Raw genomic sequence first — 15,632 nt, forward strand, 5'->3', positions numbered from 1 at the left:
AGAGAATTTAAGAGGAAAAATACAGTAGCCTTGGGTAAATAAGATAAGAAGCAAGAAAACAAGGTGCCAGGATATTGCACTAATAAGATAATATAATTTACAGCTGTGATGTACATTGCTATTGCTGTCTCTGCCTCTTGTATTTCATACTTAAGGAGTTTCTGAAACTATGTAAAGGCATGATAAAGCTGGACTTTATACATGAAAATATGTATGTCACTAATAAGGGGGCAGTTCGCAGAAAAGTAACAGACATTCTGGGAAAAGCACTGATAAAAGAATGAAAAAGCCAAGTGTGGGGCTGTCTTCACACTTCTTTGGGCTGCTTGGGGTGCTGACACCACTGCTGCTGCTATTGTGCCTGGGCCAGTAGTGATAGAGGATTGACCAAATAGAAAGACCTTTAGCTCACCTCTTATGGACACACCAAAATCACAACTATCTGCAGAACAACCATTGATGAAAAAGACTAGAACCCACTAAAACACAAAGTGTTCTACAACTAAAGACACAAAGAAGGAACCACGACAAGATGAGTACGAAGAACAGACCCATAACATAGTCAAGTCCCATAGCCCTGGGTGAATGACCCACAAACTGGAGAATAATGACATTGCAGAGGTTCTCCCACAGGCGTGAGAGCACTGAGCCCCATGTCAGGATGAATCCCCAGAGCATTTGGCTTTGAAGGCCAGTGAGGCTTAATTTCAAGAGTCCCAAAGGATTGGGGGAAATAGACACTTTGCTCTTAAAGGGTTCACACAAAATCTCACACACTCCAGGACCCAGGGCAAAAGCAGTAATTTGACAGGAGCCTGGCCCAGACCTACCTGCTGGTCTTGGAGAGTCTCCCAGAGAGGCAGGGGGTGGCTCACCCCGGGGACACAGACACTGGTGGCAGCCATTACTGGGAGCTCCTTCTACTACGTGGATGCTGGTGCTGGAGGGCACCATTGTGGATTCCTCTCTCAAGCTCATTAGCACCAAGACCTGGCTTCATCCAACAGCCCATAACCGGCAGGGACACAGACCCACCCATCAGCAGACAGGTTGATTAAAGACCTCCTGTGCTCCCAGCAGCCTTTGGACATGGCTCTGCCTACCAGAGAGCCCAGGACTCAGCTCTACCCACCAATAGGCAGCCAAAGGTCCCAGAATTCCCTGGGCCCCAGCCCTGCCCTCCAGGGAACCTGCTCTGGCCTCTGGACCAGTATCAACCACCAGAGAGTAGACACCAAACACAAGAAAACCTCAGTCCCACTTCCTGCAGATGAACCTACCCACAGCAGGCCAGAATCTGCCCTGAGACCAGCTGGTCCCTGGCCCTGCCCACTAGCAGGCCAATACAAGCTTTGGGAGAACCTGGATCCCAAATCCAACTGTATCAGGAACCAGTCCTCCCCCAACCAGTGATCTGACACCAGCTCTGGGATTCCTGGGGCCTGTAACCAGACTCTAGGACCTGGCTCTGCCTACTTGTAGTCCAACACTAATTCCAGGAGCTGTCTTCACCCACCAGTAGGGGAGCAACAGTCCTGGAGTCTTCTGGACCCTGACCATGCCCTCTAGCTCACTCCAGCACTAGCCCTGGGGACCCCCAGGGCTCTGCAGTCAGCCGCCTCTTGACCTGGTTCCAACAACCAGTAGCGGGCAGCCTCTGAACAAGGTAGAGCCTGGCACTCAACCAGACCGGGGACCAACCAAGCCTACCAGACCACCCCCACAGACAGCCCGCCACAACAGAAGGACCCACGCAGACCTCATGGGGGAACCCACAGAGCATGTACCTTAAGTGATGAGAGGATGAGTGCACTGCTGGGATGCATAGGACGTCTGCTACAGAAGGTCACTTGTCCAAGGTCGGGAAACATAACAAACCGACCAGTTACCTAAAAATACAAACAGCAATTTAGGAAAAATGAGGCGACACAGGAACATGTTCTAGATGAAGGAACAAGATAAAACTCCAGAAGAAGAAATAAGTGGAGATAGTCAATCTACCCAAGAAAGAGTTCAGGGTAGTGATTATGAAGATGATCAAAGAACTTGGAAAAAGAAAGGATACACAGAAGGAGAAGTTAGAAGTTTTTTAACAGTTAGAAAATATGAAGAATACAATAACAGAGAGATGAAAATACAATAACTGAAATGAAAAATACACTAGAAGGAATCAACAGTAGAGTAAATGATATGGAGGGACAGATCAAAGAGTTGGAAGACACAGTCGTGGAAATCACTGACGCTAAACAGTAAGCAAAATAGAGGACAAGAAGTGATATTTACTGAGTGCAGGCAATAGGCATATGATATTTATTTATGATCCTTTTATTTTCCCTATAAGGTAAAATGTATAACTTTTCATTACATATAAGAAAACTGATGTTCAGACATATTAAATTATATGCTAAAATTGTTGACTCATTTGTTCATTCATCCACTTGACAAACATTTTCATTTGCATACAACTTCTTGGATGTTAAGGCAAAATATCCTGGATTTTGAAATTAGGCAAAATATGGGTGGCATATATATATATATATATATATATATATATACACACACACACACATATATATCACGCAGTGTTAAGCAATGCATTTTGTTCAAATCACTTTATTATAAAAGATAGGCCCATATCTAGTGAATTGACATATTACATTATAAAATTATAAGTGTTTGTCTGGTAGAGATACACATAACTCTGACCAGCAGTAAATATAGAAGGTTAAGGGACCTTCAAGATGGTAGAGGAGTAAGATGTGGAGATCACCTTCCTCCCCACAAATATATCAGAAATACATCTACATGTGGAAAAACTCCTACAGAACACCTACTAAACATTGGCAGAAGATCTCAGACTTCCCAAAAGCCATGTGGCTGACAGGGTCTTTGTGCTCCGGCTGGATGTCAGGTCTGGGCCTCTGAGATGGGAGAGCTCAGTTCAGGGCAGTGGTCCACCAGAGAACTCCAGGCTCCATGTAAAATCAAATGGCGAAAGCTCTCCCAGAGGTCACCATCTCAGTGCTAAGACCCAGGTCCCCTCAAAGACCAGCAAGCTACAGTGCTGGACAAACCATGCCTAACCACTAGCAAGACAGAAACACAACCCCAGCCATTAGCAGAGAGGCTGCCTAAAATCATAATAATGCCACAGACACCCCAAAACACACCACCAGATGTGGTCCTGCCCACCACAAAGACAAGATCCAGCCTCATCCTCTAGAACACAGGCACCAGTCCCCTCCACCAGGAAGCCGACACAACCCACTGAACCAACCTTAGCCACTGGGGACAGACACCAAAAACAATGAGAACTACGAACCTGCAGCCTGCAAAAAGGACACCCCAAACACAGTAAGTTAAGCAAAATGAGAAGACAGAGCAATACGCAGCTGATGAAGGAGCAAGGTAAAAACCCACCAGACCAAACAAATGAAGAGGAAATAGGCAGTCTACCTGAAAAAGAATTCAGAGTAATGACAGTAAAGATGATCCAAAATCTTGGAAATAGAATGGAGAAAACACAAGAAACATTTAACAAGGACCTAGAAGAAATAAAGAGCAAACAAACAGTGATGAACAATACAATAAATGAAATTACAAATTCTCTAGAAGGAATCAATAGCAGAATAACTGAGGCAGAAAAACGGATAAGTGACCTGGAAGATAAAATAGTGGAAATAACTACTGCAGAGCAGAATAAAGAAAAAAGAATGAAAAGAATTGAGGACAGTCTCAGAGACCTCTGGGACAACATTAAACACACCAACATTTGATTTATATGGGTCCCAGAAGAAGAAAAAAAAAGGGACTGAGAAAATATTTGAAGAGATTATAGTTGAAAACTTCCCTAATATGGGAAAGGAAATAGTCAATCAAGTCCAGGAAGTACAGAGTCCCATACAGGATAAATCCAAGAAGAAACATGCCAAGACACATATTAATCAAACTATCAAAAGTTAAATACAAAGAAAAAATATTAAAAGCAGCAAGGGAAAAACAACAAGTAACACAAAAGGGAATCCCCATAAGGTTAACAGCTGATCTTTCAGCAGAAACTCTGCAAGCCAGAAGGGATTGGCAGGACATATTTAAAGTGATGAAAGGGAAACACCTAAAACCAAGATTACTCTACCCAGCAAGGATCTCATACAGATGCGACGGAGAAATTGAAACATTTACTGACAAGCAAAAGCTAAGAGAATTCAGCACCACCAAACCAGCTTTACAACAAATGCTAAAGAAAATTCTGTAGGCAGGAAACACAAGAGAAGGAAAAGACCTATAATAACAAACCCAAAACAATTAAGAAAATGGTAATAAGAACATACATATCGATAATTACCTTAAATGTAAATGGATTAAATACTCCAACCAAAAGACATAGACTGGCTGAATGGATACAAAAACAAGACCCGTATATATGCTGTCTACAAGAGACCCACTTCAGACCTAGGGACACATACAGACTGAAAGTGAGGGGATGGAAAAAGATATTCCATGCAAATGGAAATCAAAAGAAAGCTGGAGCAGCAATTCTCATATCAGATAACATAGCTTTAAAATAAAGACTATTACAAGAGACAAGGAAGGGCACTACATAATGATCAAGGGATCAATCCAAGAAGAAGATATAACGATGGTAAACATTTATGCACCCAACATAGGAGCACCTCAATACATAAGACAAATGCTAATAGCCATAAAAGGGGAAATCAACAGTAACACAAGCATAGTAGGGGACTTTAACACCCCACTTTCACCAATGGACAGATCATCCAAAATGAAAATAAATAAGGAAACATAAGCTTTAAATGATACATTAAACAAGATGGACTTAAGTGTTATTTATAGGACATGCCATCCAAAAACAACAGAATACATTTTCCTCTTAAGTACTCATGGAACATTCTCCAGGATAGACCATATCTTGGGGCACAAATCAAGCCTTGGTAAATTTAAGATAACTGCAATCATATCAAGTATCTTTTCTGACCACAACGCTATGAGACTAGATATCAACTACAGGAAAATATCTGTAAAAAATACAAACACATGGAGGCTAAATAAGACACTACTAAATAACCAAGAGATCACTGAAGAAATCAAAGAGGAAATCAAAAAATACCTAGAAACAAATGACAATGAAAACACGACAACCCAAAACCTATGGGACGATCCCAAAACCTATGGGATGCAACTCTTGAAGAAGTTCTAAGAGAGAAGTTTATAGAAATACAATCCTCCCTCAAGAAACAAGAAACATCTCAAATAAACATCCTAATCTTATACCTAAAGCAATTAGACAAAGAAGAACAAAAAAGCCCTAAAGTTAACAGAAGGAAAGAAATCATAAAGAACAGATCAGAAGTAAATGAAAAAGAAATAAAGGAAACAGTAGCAAAGATCAATAAAACTAAAAGCTGGTTCTTTGAGAAGATAAACAAAATTGATAAACCATTAGCCAGACTTATCAAGAAAAAAAGGGAGAAGACTCAAATCAATAGAATTAGAAATGAAAAAGGAGAAGTAACAACTGACCCTGCAGAAATACAAAGGATCATGAGAGATTACTACAAGCAACTATATGGCAATAAAATGGACACCTGGAAGAAATGGACAAATTCTTAGAAAAGCACAACCTTCTGAGACTGAACCAGGAAGAAACAGAAAATATAAAAAGACCAATCACAAGCACTGAAATTGAAACTGTGATTAAAAATCTTCCAACAAAAAAAAGCCCAGGACCAGATGGCTTCACAAGAGAATTCTATCAAACATTTAGAGAAGAGCTAAACCTATCCCTCGCAAACTCTTCCAAACTATAGCAGAGGGAGGAACACTCCCAAACTCATTCTATGAGGGCACCATTACCCTGATACCAAAACCAGACAAAGATGCCACAAAAAAAGAAAACTACAGGCCAATATCACTGATGAACACAGATGCAAAAATCCTCAACAAAATACTAGCAAACAGAATCTAACAGCACATTAGAAGGATCATACACCATGATCAAGTGGGGTTTATCCCAGGAATGCAAGGATCCTTCAATATATGCAAATCAATCAATGTGATAAACCATATTAACAAATTGAAGGAGAAAAATTATATGATCTTCTCAATAGATGCAAAAAAGCTTTTGAGAAAATTCAACACCCATTTATGATAAAAACTCTCCTGAAAGTAGGCATAGAGGGAACTTACCTCAACATAATAAAGGCCATATATGACAAACCCACAGCCAACGTCATTCTCAATGGTGAAAAACTGAAACCATTTCCACTAAGATCAGGAACAAGACAAGGTTGCCCACTCTCACCACTATTATTCAACATAGTTTTGGAAGTGTTAGCCACAGCAATCAGAGAAGAAAAAGAAGTAAAAGGAATCCAAATTGGAAAAGAAGAAGTAAAACTGTCACTGTTTGCAGATGACATGATACTATACACAGAGGATCCTAAGGATGTTACCAGAAAACTACTAGCGCTAATCAATGAATTTGGTAAAGTAACAGGATACAAAATTAATGCACAGAAATCTCTTGCATTCCTATACACTAATGATGAAAAATCTGAAAGAGAAATTAAGGAAACACTCCCATTTACCATTGCAACAAAAAGAATAAAATACCTAGGAATAAACCTACCAAGGAGACAAAAAACCTGTATGCAGAAAATTATAAGACACTGATGAAAGAAATTAAAGATGATACAAAGATGGAGAGATATACCATGCTCTTGGATTGGAAGAATCAACATTGTGAAAATGACTATACTACCCAAAGCAATCTACAGATTCCATGCAAACCCTATCAAACTACCACTGGCATTTTTCACAGAACTAGAACAAAAAATTTCACAATTTGTATGGATACACAGAAGACCCTGAATAGCCAAAACAGTCTTGAGAAAGAAAAACGGAGCTGCAAGGGTAAGCTGAGACAAAGTGAGAGAGTGGCATGTACATAGATACACTACCAAATGTAAAATAGATAGCTAGTGGGAAGCAGCCGCATAGCACAGGGAGATCAGCTCAGTGTCTTGTGACCACCTAGAGGGGTGGGATACGGAGGGTGGGAGGGAGGGAGACGCAAGAGGAAAGAGATATGGGGATATATGTATATGTATAGCTGATTCACTTTGTTATAAAGCAGAAACTAACACACCATTGTAAAGCAGTTATACTCCAATAAAGATGTTAAAAACAAAACAAACAAACAAAAAAAAAAAAAGGATCTGCAGTAATCAGGCTCCCGGACTTAAAATTATACTACAAAGCTACAGTAATCAAGAAAGTATTGTACTGGCACAAAAACAGAAATATGGACCAATGGAACAGGATAGAAAGCCCAGAGATAAACCCACACACATATGGTCACCTTATTTTTGATAAAGGAGGCAAGAATATACAATGGAGAAAAGGCAGCATCTTCAATAAGTGGTGCTGGGAAAACTGGACAGCTACATGTAAAAAAATGAAATTAGAACACTCCCTAACACCATACACAGAAATAAACTCAAAATGGATTAAAGACCTAAATGTAAGGCCAGATACCATAAAACTCTTACAGCAAAACATAGGCAGAACACTCTTTGACATAAATCACAGCAAGATCCTTTTTGACCCACCTCCTAGAGAAATGGAAATAAAAACAAAAATAAACAAATGGGACCTAATGAAACTTAAAAGCTTTTGCTCAGCAAAGGAAACCATAAACAAGATGAAAAGACAACCCTCAGAATGGGAGAAAATATTTGCAAATGAAGAAACTCACAAAGGATTAATCTCCAAAATTTACAAGCAGCTCATGCAGCTCAATACCAGAAAAACAAACAACCCAATCCAAAAATGGCCAGAAGACCTAAATAGACATTTCTCTAAAGAAGATATACAGATTGCCAACAAACATATGAAAGGATGCTTAACATCACTAATCATTAGAGAAATGCAAATCAAAACTACAGTGAGGTATCACCTCACACTGGTCAGAATGGCCATCATCAAAAAATCTACAAACAATAAATGCTGGAGAAGGTGTGGAGAAAAGGGTACCCTCGTGCACTGTTGGTGGGAATGTAAATTGATACAGCCACTATGGAGAACAGTATGGAGGTTCCTTAAAAAACTAAAAATAGAACTACCATCCGACCCAGCAATCCCACTGCTGGGCATATATCCAGAGAAAACCATAATGTAGAAAGAGTCATGTACCACAATGCTCATTGCAGTTCTATTTACAACAGCCAGGACATAGAAGCAACCTAAGTGTTCATCGACAGATGAATGGATAAAGATGTGGCACATATATACAAGGAATATTACTGAGCCATAAAAAGAAACGAAATTGAGTTATTTGTAGTGAGGTGGATGGACCTAGAGTCTGTCATACAGAGTGAAGTAAGTCAGAAAGAAAAAAACAAATACCGTATGTTAACACATATATATGGAATCTAAAAAAAAAAAAAAAAAAAAAGTGGTTTTGAAGAACCTAGGGGTAGGACAGGAATAAAGATGCAGATGTAGAGAATGACTTGAGGACATGGGGAGGGGGAAGGGTAAGCTGGGACGAAGTGAGAGAGTGGCATGGACATATATACACTACCAAATGTAAAATAGATAGCTAGTGGGAAGCAGCCACATGGCACAGGGAGATCAGCTCGGTGCTTTGTGACCACCTAGAGGGGTGGGATAGGGAGGGTGGGAGGATGACACAAGAGGGAAGAGATATGGGGGTATATGTGTATGTATAGCTGATTCACTTTGTTATAAAGCAGAAATTAACACACCATCATAAAGCAATTATACTCCAATAAAGATGTTAAAAAAATATAGAAGGTTATGGTTTATTGCCCTGTTGGGTATCAATCAAGTCTGTATTTTACTTAGCATTTTCATCTTAACGTTCCTTTATTAAATTGTTTACGAATACCTATCTCTTCATATGTTCTCAGAGCCATTTTTAACATCTTACTTGTTTCCTCATTAATTAATGGGTTGAATAAACCCTTTGAGACATTTCATATTTGCAAAAGACTTAAAAATGAGTACAAAGACAAATAATGCATAATCAGATAAGTAGCACAAACACCTTGCCCTTGAGTGCTTGATAGGGAAAACTAATCTTGTGACATTAACTGCAAAAACAAATATTATAGGCTCTAAGAGTAGAGTGGGAGCAGTAAAGACAAAGTTGTAAGTTAAACTTGAGATGAAGCTTGAAAGATGAAAAGGCAAAGTCAGTGGTGTGGAAGGGCATTCTGAATAAAGGTGAAAAATAATATGACTGACAGAGGGAAGACTAAAGCCTATATCTGTCTGACTTCTAGGCACATATTTTTCCCATCATGCTATGCTCTTCCCTATCCTTTTCAGAAGACTTGGGTTTCTAATAGTCTTCCTCAGTCTCTCTGGCCTTGACGTCCCTCATTTAAGAAATAGGGTTTGGGGGATGAAGGAATGCAACATATTTATGATCATTAAGATTTCTTCTCATTTTAATGTTTTTGAATTACAGAGTCCAAATAATAACCTCTTGCTTATTCCTTTTAGAACATTTTTAAAGTAATGCAAAAGAATTCCCAGTACATTTTTTTCTTGGGTTTGTACAGATACACAATTAAAAACTCCTCTCCTGTGACTTTTAAACTTGAACCAACTTCTCCTGATTAAACAAAGTCAATGAGTGTATGATCTTCAATTTAAAATTATTATGTCTTTTGAGTTTTGATTCATGTCTAAAACTAGTGGAAATAGATTTTTTATGTTAATATAAAAATCACTGTTAAAGGGCTGCATATCTTCTGCTTTTCCTCATGTACTCACCAAATCCATCCAATTTTTATTCTGTATATTTAAATCTGTATATTGGGGAATTGATTTGATTTCTTTTTGTGAAGGGAGAAAAGAGGGAGGGTAGAAGCAGCACACTTATTGTGCCTTGTTTGTGAAATGTTACCAAATCACATGGTCTTCTCCACCCTCTCCAGCTTTATGAGTAGCTAGGAAGATACAAGAAGGATGATGTATTAGGGTCTTATTAAACTAATTTAATCTATCAGCTTTATTCTTTTATCCTCTTTATTCTCTTAGAGCATCACTTATTTCTCTCTCTTGATACATATTAAAATCAAAAATTTCCATTCATTTACATGGTTATTAAGATTTAGATCCCTCAAGAAGATTATACTTTCCTTAAGGACAGGAGATGAGTAACAAGCATATATTAGGCACAAAAAAAATATTTGAATAAATGAGTAAATGAATGAATAATAAATGAGTGAAAATATCCTGGTGCATATGTGTGTGTGTATGAAATGTAAAATCAATCAAAATATTTTAAGTGATTCAATCTCTTAAATTATCTTTTCCACTTCTTGTTCCATGAGATTAGCTCATACATTGTAGTGTTTTAGTATTGTTTTACATATTAACGGCTCTGGCAACTTTCTGAAACCCAACCATTATTTTCTCTGCATTTTGCTATTTCAAAAAAGTTAACTTTTTTTTTAACATAAAATAGGTATTAAAATTTAAATTTTATAAAATCCTGTGAAACTTTTAACATCAACCTAATTGTACTTTCTGTAGTGTATATCTTCCTTTAACGTTATTGAATATCAGGGTTTACATCTCCACTCACCCTCTTTCTTCCTTAAAGCTTCAAGACTCACATTTTCCTAGTATTCGAAGAACTTTACTTATTTTTCAAATGCTTTTCTTCACTTAATCATTCACTCACTCATTCTTTCATTTAGTTAATGAACATTGCAAAACACAAAAAACGTTGTATATGACATTGTACCAGACATTGGCAAGGTTCTAAGTATAAATTAGATAATTCCTTGATTTATGGAACTTACAAACGCATAGTTATAATTAGGTAATCAAATATATAATAAAGATCACACTTGATACTAAAATAACAGTTTTTAATTATCCAGTTTATGGGATATGATTAAATATATATATTTTTCTTTATTATAGCACCACTTTTTCTTATGCTATATGGACATTTTATATTGTCAGTGTATGACTATGAATAAAATACTAACAATTTTAACTTTAAATGACCTGGGGAATTTTTGAAACATAATCAAAACTCTCTGCTAGATAAACTTAAAATCATGTAGTTATCTTCAATGAATAGTCAATGCTTCTATTGAGTGAGATAGAAAGGAGTATGCGCTAGGCTGCTGAAGTCCTTGAACTTACGATGATATAGTTTCTCAGTGTAATACTATTTGGACAAATGAACACCAACGTTTTCCTTTTTTGCTAGCATTATTCCACAAAGGATGGGGAATGCTATTTACGGTAGTTATTAACCTTTGCCTCTTGTAGAAAGGAAAGAGTTTATATCATGGTACAATTCAGTGACAATTCTTATTGAAAAAATATAATTATTTTGGAGGCTGTAAGGCAATACAGTAATGCTACAAATTATTTTTTAAAAACCTGTTGTGTTTGGTAAGGTTTCACTTACGTGCGAATGGGGCAAGAGAGCAATACATGCAGCATTAGGTAACAGTAGCTAGTAAGATGGTGTATTTTAATTTAGATATAAATAATGAAAAAGTCATTGGCAAATACTATCAAAAATCAGTTAAATAATAAGGGGCTCTAGAGAACATAAATGATTTTCTTAGACTTTTGAACAATATTCCAGATGATAAAAATCTTTTTACCCTAAAAAGTAAAAGTAAGATTTTAACTTAACATGCGTTGGATGGATAGCAAAATATTTAATTACATCCTTGAAAAGCAAAAATTTCAGTTACATCCTGTGTGAACTTGAGCAAGTTACCTCTCCACGCTATGGTTTCTCATTAGGAAACATAGGGATAATGAGAACTGCCTACCTAGTGTTCATGGCTGTTGTGAGGCTTCCTGAGAAAATCGTGTATAAGGTGCTTGGAGTCCTTTTGATGAAAAGTGCTACTTCAGTGCTAGGTATTTTTATTGCCTATGAGGTGACATGGTGGATTAATTGCAGTCATTTTTCATCTACCAGAGTTCAAAACATTAAAAGAGAAAGTGAAATGGTAGTCTCAGGTTAGCTCCTCCGCTTGGTATACTACAGATTATTTCATCAGACTGGACTTCATGGCTAAGAAATGTTGACCAAGGTGATTTGAGGGTAGTAAAAAAGTAATCAGAATTTAATAAAGGTTTTTATCTCATGTAGATGCAGTTCTGTCTAAAATCATGCATTTATAGAAGATTAACATATATGTACATTTTAGAGTTACAAAACTGATAAATGAACTTTGAATATGTGCTCACACAGGAGTGGAACTGTGTGTTTCTGGGTATTGGGGGTGGGGTGGGTGGACTTGGGCTATAGAAGCTATTATAACATGGCGGAGAGCAGAGCAATTGAATGTATTAATATAAAATGAGAATAGCTATTGGCAAAGTAACATGTGGGAAGTACTTTCGAAATTCTTTGTGGTTATGAAGTGGTTCGAAAGGAATTTATATTTTGTTTTCAAACAAATGCAGGATGTGAATCAGGAAATAGAGAATACACAAGATGTAGTTAGATTAAGGAAGTGCACGATGACATGCCCTAGAATAAATGGTCATTCCTAGTTGTGCATCTATATTTTAATGCAGAAAGAGGCCCTGATTTGGGATGAGATTTATTTTGAAAAGAAAAGAAAAGAAAAGATTAAGGTGGTATCTTTCAACCTTGGTTGCAAATTAGAATCACTAATTTGTCAGAGCTTTTAAAAAGGTTCATACTCAGGCCTCAGCTCAAGATGAAATAAGTCAGAATCTCTGAAGATTGGGACACAGGTTTTGATACTCTTAAAGTCTTTCTCAATCATTCCAAAATTCAACCTAGGTGCACATGATGATCTAAAAGTGGAAATGCTCCTAGATATCCAACACCATCCCCCATCTATCCACGTGCAAAACACACACGCCTCTGACTGATTTTCTTATGAGGCTACACAAATATCCCAACTGAATGGTATTTTACTTTCTTATTTTTAAAGTAACATTATACTTTTGCTCTGTTTTAATAAGTTATTCAGAAATGTAGATGTGCCATAAACAAAAACATTATACCCGTATCACCTAGAAATAACTACTATTGATATTTTTATTCATTTCCTTCAAAACATAGATTTAAACAAAAATGTGATTTTATTGCCGATATTTTTGATGTACTTTTAATCTTTAATATATAGAATATTTCTTAATGTCTGTCCATGTACTTCTGTAACATTGTTTTTAATGGATGGGTGCACCATAGATTTTTTTTTTTTTTTTAAGGAACTTTTGTTGGTTATTGGCTTCCTTTCCAATTTCTCAGTATTATAAAAAAATATTGTGAATGGAGATGCAGTGAAACATCTCAGGTAAGGTAATTCATCCAACATACATTTATTGCTCACCTACTATGTATACATTCTTGTATATATCCTGTAGCTCTGAAGCTTGAGTCTCAGAGTTAAATCTTTCTCTGCCTCCTTCTCTTCTCCTTCCTTTCCTTCATCTCCCTACTTCCCACCCCATCTCCCTCTCTCTCCCTCTCTCTCTCTGTCTTTCTGTCATTGTTTCTCTGTCTCTGTGTCTCTCCCTCACTCTCTCTCACATTAATAGCATTGTCATATGAGGACTTGCAATGTATATGGGATGAGGCAAATAATCAGGGAGAAGTAGTTGAACATGTCTAAATATGGATATTTTTCTTATTTTCCCAATGGCTTAAGAATTATATTATTTTTAATTAAAATGATAGAGGACCTCACAACAGCAATGTTAGACTTGATTCTGACCTCCTTAATTGTCTTTTGAGGGTTTTGTGATCGCTAGCTAATTTTAAAGTGAAAAACCTAACCAAACCAACTTAACAAAATTTTCTAAAGGAAATGAAAAAAACACATCCCTATATCTTTCCAAGCCTCTGAGATGGGGTGATACTCAATCACAGATGTTTCTCCACTGTTTGGTAGGTATATATGAAATCGTCTTTTGTTCCCCCAAACTTCTCTACTAATGTATAGTATAGCTACATTAAATGAAGGCTGGATTTAAATTCTGACTATCTACTAAGTGACAGTTATGAGAACCCTAATAAAATATTTGATTGTATTCTGAAAGCATTGTTCATTGCAGCACTATTTATAATAGCCAAGACATGGAAGCAACCTAAATGTCCATCGACAGATCAATGGATAAAGAAGATGTGGTACATATATACAATGGAATATCACTCAGCCATAAAAAAGGATGAAATAATGCCATTTGCAGCAACATGGATGGACCTAGAGATTATTTTACTGAGTGAAGTGAGCCAGAGAAAGACAAATATAATATGATATCGCTTATATGTGGAATCTAAAAAAAAAAATGATACTAAATGTTTATATACTAAACAGAAATAGACCCACAGACACAGAAAATAAACTTATGGTTACCAAAGGGGAAAGGGGGGGAGGAATAAATTAGGAGTTTGGAATTAACATATACATACTACTATATATAAAATAGATAACCAACAAGGACCTACTGTATAGCACAGGGAACTATACTCAATATTTTGTAATAACCTATAAGGGAAAAGAATCTGAAAAAGTATATATGTATGACTGAATCACTGTGCTGTATACCTGAAACTAACACAATGTTGTAAATCAATTATAATTTAATTTTTTAAAAAAACTTTAAAAAAATGACCAAGGGGCACAATTATGGTTTTGTATCTGTGTGTCATTATCTAATTATTTGGAGGTTTCCTAGAACTTTTTTTGAAAGATAGTTTGAGCCCATTTCACTTCAATTACTATATAGTAAATATACACCATAATACTATGGCAATCTAGATTTGATTTCAGTAGAAATTTTAAAACATAATATAAGATTTTCTCTTCAATTTTAAAGTAATATAGGCTTCAAACAATTCAAATAATGCAGAGGAATTTAAGGAGAATAAAACAGAATATACTTTCCTTCTTTGCTCCAGACCTAAATCTCTTAAAATAACTAAAGTAACAGATTGGCACACATAATGCCAGTTTTTCTTCTATGCTTCTAGTAGCACAAATGCATTTTTCTATCTTTTAAAATTTTTTACACATAAATGTGAATATACTAAAATTATTACTCTGAAACTTGCTTTTATTTTTTAACTTATCACTTTCTAACAGTCAATTTTCCAGGCCAGTCGATATGAATCTAACTTATGAAAAGCATAACTGATTTATATTCCATGAGAAATATATGCTGTAATTTGCTCAACCATTTCTTACTCAAAAACATTCAAATTATTAGCAATTTGTTTTCTTCAACAAAATTACTATAGCAAACACATTATTACATACACTGGTGGCCTTAGGGCATGTGCATTCTCATTTTTATTAAATGAACTGATAATATATAGCTAACTACAATATCTATAATTGACTAATATATAAACAGAGAAAAGAGTAGCAGGCTTTAGGGGAATGTTAAGTCATTTTGTCTATCTTGATATCATTTTTTTTTTCCTGCTTTTTTCCTTCCTTCTGTCTTCCCTCCCTCCCTCCTTCCCTCCCTCCTTCCCTTCCTTCCTTCTTGCATATTTTCTACATTTTCTTTTATATTTTTAATTTTTTTTGTAGCTTCAAACCTGTATTATA

The 15,632-nt window shown here is 36.5% G+C and overlaps 1 long non-coding RNA gene across 2 annotated transcripts in view; it reads right to left on the minus strand.

Annotated features, from left to right (window-relative positions):
• Nucleotides 1-15,632, minus strand: part of LOC309637555 — a 172,372-nt gene that overhangs the window by 57,807 nt on the left and 98,933 nt on the right. For both annotated transcript variants that reach the window (XR_014250648.1, XR_014250649.1), the window contains one exon: nucleotides 1,788-1,889. This is a non-coding gene — a long non-coding RNA (uncharacterized lncRNA). The remainder of the gene's footprint in view (nucleotides 1-1,787; nucleotides 1,890-15,632) is intronic.

The sequence above is a fragment of the Balaenoptera physalus genome, assembly GCF_965194825.1.
Source record: "Balaenoptera physalus genome assembly, chromosome: 11".
NCBI lineage: Eukaryota > Metazoa > Chordata > Mammalia > Artiodactyla > Balaenopteridae > Balaenoptera > Balaenoptera physalus.